This window comes from Phyllobates terribilis, unplaced genomic scaffold (assembly GCF_046119375.1).
Source record: "Phyllobates terribilis strain yellow unplaced genomic scaffold, ASM4611937v1 Scaffold_580__1_contigs__length_1029797, whole genome shotgun sequence".
Classification (NCBI taxonomy): domain Eukaryota; kingdom Metazoa; phylum Chordata; class Amphibia; order Anura; family Dendrobatidae; genus Phyllobates; species Phyllobates terribilis.
The window spans coordinates 918665-926021 of NW_027363340.1; positions in this window are offsets into that span (position 1 = coordinate 918665).

The following is a 7357-nucleotide window of genomic DNA, read 5'->3' on the forward strand; positions in this document are numbered from 1 at the left end:
CAGTAGATTGTATAATCACAGTCCCTGCAATAATGTGCCACTAATGACAGGTGAGATACCTATACATGGGAGCCCTCAGTAAAGAATGTATTAGGCATGCCATAAAAGCATGAATATAAGAGGAGCTTCCTCAAAAAGTAGAGAGTCAGAGAAACAGTCAGAAACAATGCATACCCATGTGTGTGCAGCCCGCACCAGGTCGTCAGCCTATCCCCGAACCCACGCTCTCGCCGTATGGCTTCCTCAGAGTTCTAGCAGCAGAAACATCTCTTCAACAACTGTTAAGAGGAGACTTTGTGCAGCAGGCCTTCATGGTAAAATAGCTGCTAGGAAACCACTGCTAAGGACAGGCAACAAGCAGAAGAGACTTGTTTGGGCTAAAGAACACAAGGAATGGACATTAGACCAGGGGAAATCTGTGCTTTGGTCTGATGAGTCCAAATTTGAGATCTTTGGTTCCAACCACCGTGTCTTTGTGCGACGCAGAAAAGGTGAACGGATGGACTCTACATGCCTGGTTCCCACCGTGAAGCATGGAGGAGGAGGTGTGATGGTGTGGGGGTGCTTTGCTGGTGACACTGTTGGGGATTTATTCAAAACTGAAGGCATACTGAACCAGCATGGCTACCACAGCATCTTGCAGCGGCATGCTATTCCATCCGGTTTGCGTTCAGTTGGACCATCATTTATTTTTGAACAAGACAATGACCCCAAACACACCTCCAGGCTGTGTAAGGGCTATTTGACCAAACTGAGAGTGATGGGGTGCTACGCCAGATGACCTGGCCTCCACAGTCAGCAGACCTGAACCCAATCGAGATGGTTTGGGGTGAGCTGGACTGCAGAGTGAAGGCAAAAGGGCCAACAAGTGCTAAGCATCTCTTGGAACTCCTTCAAGATTGTTGGAAGACCATTTCCAGTGACTACCTCTTGAAGCTCATCAAGAGAATGCCAAAAGTGTGCAAATCAGTTATCAAAGCTAAAGGTGGCTACTTTGAAGAACCTAGAATAGAAGACATATTTTCAGTTGTTTCCCAATTTTGTGTTAAGTATATAATTCCACCTGTGTTAATTCATCGTTTTGATGCCTTCAGTGTGAATGTACAATTTTCATAGTCATGAAAATACAGAACAATCTTTAAATGAGAAGGTGTGTCCAAACTTTTGGTCTGTACTGTAGATATATATATATATATATTATTTAGAATCATTTATTTTTATTTCAGACATGTAGTTCATACACATTCTAAAATATGTAGATCTATATTCTTTCTATTTGAACAAAGGAAATGTTTGATGCCTAAAAGGAGTTTTCATAAGTGATCTCTTGAGCAGCTCAGAGCTGTGCAGTCTCCTTACTTCCTGATTTCTGGCAGGACGGGCTCTTCTCCCAGAGTGATAGCTCTGATGAGCAAGCACACAGCCACAGACAGTGAGAGCCTAGATACTGGGTGCAGGAATTGTGATTCTACAGGATGGATAAGAGCATCTCGTCAAAAGCCTAAAGGGAGAAGGCAGGGAGCAGCTAACTGGTGTATAGAAATGAATGGGCTGGACAGAGATAACGGTATGTTAGGAATTAACTTTTCTCCTGGAATGTGACTACTGCACACTCTCTACCAAGGTCTACTAGTGGCTGAACTCCAAGGAAATGAGCTTTACACTATGTAAGATAAAAGCTCTCATTGCAGGAGAATGACAGCAGATAGAAAAAGCAAGTCAGTGGCAAACTTGCGTATTTTCATGCTGTTTAACTAATTAAAGCAACTTAGTAACTTGAGAATACCTGTTTATTGACAAAGGTGTTATGAGACTTAATGAGGTTGTCTGGTTTAGAAACCACTTGCACATACTTGGGGCACTATACAGGTTAATAGTGGGGATTCTCCGTTGTAAACCTGAACCCATTTTATGCAGACTAGAGAGCAGTTACATGGAGTCATTCCCACTTTGAAGGTCCCAGGACTTCATTCATTACATAGTCAGCTTATTGATTTCACTGGATACTGTGCAGTACCTCCTGTTTCCTTTGGTGGCAGTGCAGGAGAATTAAATGCTTGTTGCCAGATTTTTCAACAAATGGCTTATCGCTGAGATTGCCAGCAACAGATCATCCTTTAGTCAGCATATTGGGGCCCTTCTAACAAAAAGACATTAACTAATGCAGACATTCCTTTTAAGTACAGAGCATATGCCAGTATACTATCTGCAAAGTAAAAAATAAATAAATTCTTAAGTGCTTAAAAGGAACGTGTCCTCTGTTGTTTAACCCCTATCTGCCCTACATGTATAGTGCATGTTGGGTGCGAGTGTGTGGAGTGGACTCTGCAACTCAACCCGCAATATACCTGCAGATTCCAGCTGTGTTATACTGCCGGTATTTGTCTGTAAAAGCCGCTATTAGAGCAGCTCTGGTTGCTGCTGTTAACCCCTTAGATGCTGCAGTAAATCCCTGACCGTGGTAGTTAAGGTGCGATGTCCCAGAGGTTCACCATTTTGGATGCCCATGGGATGTTGCTTCCACCCCCCTTCACTAAGTGAAAGTGCTGCTTATGGATTTCAGTGGCAACCATGAGCCTGCTGACCGTCCCCATGGCTGCCATGTTGGTACATGAAAAAGTGGGATTGAAACATCGTATATAACCCAAAAATGTTATTAATGAAAACCTCAGCAATTAACAAGCCCTCATAAAGCTCTATCGACCGAATCGCTGAAATATTTTCACCATCAAAATAAAACTATACAAGTTTGATATCTGTTTATTCAAGTTTGCTCGACATGAAGAATCATGTTCACAGGTCATTTTCACTGCACAGTGAAACCTTAGAAACAAAACCCAAATACAATGAAAAACGCAATCCCATTTAACTTCACTTGGAATTTTTGTTCCAGTTTTCCAGTATATTGTAGGGTAAAAAACCAGCCCTCATACAGCTATGTCACACGAAAGGGGAGAAAGAAGGCGAGGAACAAAGAAAAAGCCCAAAAACTAAAACTGTCCATGGTGAGAAGGGATTACATTAAATTTACTTTAAATGTCATTTTTTTTAGATTTTCACTTTTTAACATCACAATCAAAAAAATCAATCCTGAAGTCTTACAATTTTCACACTGGCCACTATTCCTAAGAATAGACTCATTGTGAAGGAAGGGTGAGGAGGTGAGCTGTGACTATCATTTAATGTGAATGGTGGCTACTTTATCTGCTTTATATAGAGGTGTCATCTTTCATTGTCATTTTCAGTCATGATAATAAAACTGCTGAAAAATCTTCTGCATACAACAGGAAATATGAAACTAATTTTGGCCAGGGTGATAATTGCAGGATCTGTGGGTGTGTTTTTTTAGTTTAGATGGTTACTATAGTGAAAAAAAAGTAAAAAAAAAATAATACATTTCATGTAAAAAGGTAATTTAAACAATTGGTTATTTTTTGATAACACATTCTCTTTAACTGCTCTTCTCTAATAAGATGGCAATATTGCACCGCTGCAAAAATAGGAAGAAGTAGTTTGTCAATTTTAAAGCAGCTTCTTGGAAACTAATGACTTAGTCATTGATATAACATCCTGACAAAATGACTGTTCACTGTCTGTTTCTGAGAAATTAATTCAAAGGTCACAACCGATATGGCTGCACTTCCTATTATCACTTTTGGAAAGACAGACAGTGGATAATGATTATTTCTATTATATATGATCTACGGTATATTCTGATTTGTTAAAAGTGAGATAAGTGACAAGTCTATTGGAAGTAGCAATCCTAAAAGTCAATATCGACCCTTTAACGAGCCTTGTCACATGACTTGGGAGAAAAGCCAAACCAGAATCTCAATTTGCAGCCACGGTGTTTCAGGGTATTGCTCCTCGTCAGTACAAAGCATGAGATCCGATTTGACTGTATGAGAGGCTTCTCACTGGGATCTAAAGGGTCATTTTTCTCCTTGTGGAGATTGACATGCCTGGCATGCCAGTGTATATATAGATACTCGGCACTCAAATATTCATAATGATAATGCAATTCTTTATTTCATAAAGAAATCCCAAAATTCAATGTAACGTTTCAGCCTTATGCAAAAGGCCTTTTTTCAAACACTGAGACATAAATGAAACACATAAAGAAATCAATATTACAAAATTAACACCACAATAGAATTTTTAATTTTAATTTTTTTATTAAAAGAAAATAACATCCTGTTGTATTGTTGAAATCACTTGAGATTTATTTAAATATAAAGACATTATTATATAATGTCAAATTAATGTGGGAATTCACTTACTTCATTCAAAATAAATTACAATATGACCAATTACATTTCAATATCTCATATACAGTTGAAACCAGAAGTTTCCATACACTATATAAAAAGACACACAGTATATGCATGTTTCTCTCAATATCTGACATGAAAGCAGAATAAACCTTTCCTGTTTTAGGTCAATTAGGATTACCATCATTTGTAATATTTGCCAAATGCCAGAATAATGAGAGAGCGAGAATGCAGTAAGTAATAAAAATGCTTAAAACAAAGTCAAAACTTTCCATCCATTTCATTAGTATTTGGTACCATTGTCCTTAAAGTGAATGACTTGGGTGAAACATTTGGGATTTCCTCCCACAATATAAGGCTATGTGCCCACGTTGCGGAAATGAAGCAGAAAATTTCTGCTTCATTTCCGCATGTCCTCTCCCGGAAAAACGCATGCGGAATTCCACGCTCGTTTATCCTGCGTTTATCGCGCGTTTTCCACATGCGGAATTCCACGCGCGTTTATCCTGCGTTTATCCTGCGTTTTCCACGCGCGTTTATCCTGCGTTTTTTATTGCATTGCAAAGGCAATTCCGCTTGCGGAAACGCAAAATTAATTGACATGCTGTGGATTATTGCGCGCATCAAAAACGCTGCGGAAAAATCCGCAGCATGGGCATAGAACTTGCGGATTCCCCTTGGGGACCATGGGGGGCAGATTACCTAGCGTTTCACAAGCGTTTACCCTGAGGAAAGTCCGCAGCATATACGCTTGTAAAACGCTACGTGGGCACATACTCTTAGGTTGGAATTTGGGCCCATTTCTCCTGACACAACTGCTGTAACTGATCCAGGTTTGTAGGTCGTCTTGCTCGCACCGGCCTTTTCAGCTTTGCCCATACATTTTCAATAGGACTAAGATCAGGGCTTTGTGATGGCCACTCCAAAACATTGACTTTGTTATCCTTAACCCCTTATTGACCAATAGACGTCTTTTTACTGATCTGCAATATAAGAGACTAGCGTTCCCCGACAGGTGACTATCCTGTAGCTGTCACCTGTACATTATAGCTGACAACTTGCTGCATCAGCCATGATCAGTGTTGGCACAGACCATGGACGTTTAACCCCTTTGATTCTGTTGTCAATAGTGATTATAGAATCTAAATAGTTAACACAGTGTGGGGGCTTCCTTTTAACTTTATCGGCACCTTGATATCTTGATTGTGTGGTCCTGATGTTTGCCTTGGCAGCTCATGGCCAAATAACTACCTTTAAAGTATGCCGGCTATAATTGCCTGTTCAGAAGTTATCAAAATCTAGATTGTAAAAATAAACTTTTTCATTCTTGTCATTCCACTTTCCATTACTTCCTGAAAAGAACCAGAAGGGTTAATGAACTATATGAAAGCAATTTTAAATACGTTGAGGGGTGCAGTGTTTAAAATGGTAACACTCTTGGGTGGTTTCCAACATATAAGACTCGCAGGCTAAGTGCCCACGAAGCAAAAATGCTCCGGATTTTTTCTGTATCTCCCTGGCAGGAAAAATGCATGCGGATTTTACATGCGTTTTTCCTGCCAGATAAAAGCTTTTGTCAAGCGTTTTTGCATGCATTTTTGCATGCGTGTTGTCAAGCGCTTTTCCAAGCGATTTTAGCATCACTTGGAAAAGTGCTTGACAACTTGGTCACACTATATAAATCCATGCAACCGGCATGGATTTATATAGTGTGACCAAGTTAATAGTTAAAAAAAGAATAAAAATGGTAAACAAAAAACACATTCTACTCGCCTTCCGATGGCCCCCGGTCTCCTTCTCCGGTGCGTCCGGTGTCTTGGGCGGCTCGCGATGGTGTAAAAGGACTTTCCATGACGTCATTTAGTCTTGTGACAGGTCAAGCGACCGCCGACATCAGCGGTCACGTGACCTGTCACATGACTAAATGACAATAATTAATAAAGACCAAGCTCAACTATTGAAAAAGAAGGGTGCCAGGAATACAACACATGCATCCATGTAGATAAAGATTCCGGCACACCAAATAATATAGAAAAGTCTCATATAGGTGATAAAATAGTAGATGCTTTATTTCTCCAATATCAACTGGTTCAAATCGTGGTCAGTATACAGTTGCCCAACGTTTCAACCCCAACAGGGTTTTCCTCAGGGGCATCAGAAGAGCTTAAAAACCAGAGCATAAGCATAAATAAAGACATAAGTGAGATACAATATAGTAGATAATACAATGAGTAATATATACAAAAATAGGTACATGTTGATGGAACAAGACGAGGGGGAAAAAAGGGGGGGGGGGGAGGAAAAGGAGGGGAAGGGAGAAAAAAGGGAAAGTATTAGGGAGAACAACGGGAGTAAAGAGAAAAGGGAGCGTATACACTCAAAACAAAAGGAGCGGACCGTTGTAAAGTGAAAGAATTTCAAGATACCTAGTTGCTATGTACTGCTTAATATCTGGGAATCTATCCACGTGACTGCAGAGAAGCTCAGGATAAATTACAATAAAGAGAACCAGTCGTTGTTGTCGTAAGGGAAAAATGTCAGCCGGCAATAGTAGCTGTGGATAGACAGCAAAGGGAAAATGAGTCACCAGTATCTAGATATAACCTGCATCAAGCCACGAAAATACTTGCCTTAAGCAATAATAGTGGTAATGGCCGAGGAGGTATGCCTACGGGGTATGGTAAGTGGACCTAAGACCAGAAAAAGTGGGTAAATACCGAAGTCTACATGAGGTCATGATGATCAGCCCAGAAGGCTCTTACCTATGTGCCTCTTGGAAAGTGTATCCTGCCGGTGGTGGTGTGGTGTCAGGAGCGGTGACGGTGTTTAAATAGCGCTGTGTGACTTGCTGCTTCCGGAGTGCGATGACGCAACATCAGGTCTCGTGGAACGCAACTTCCGGTTGCGTGGAACGCATGACAGCGCATGCGCGCGACACAATGGATGAGATATAAATAGAGGGAAAAAAACAACAACAGCGCGTGCGCAGGATGCGTACTGTGGAGCTGAGTGAACCTAAAGAAAGCCATTAGGAGCTCAGGGAGCGGTAGCTAAAAATGGATAAGGGTAATATAGATGAAGGGGAG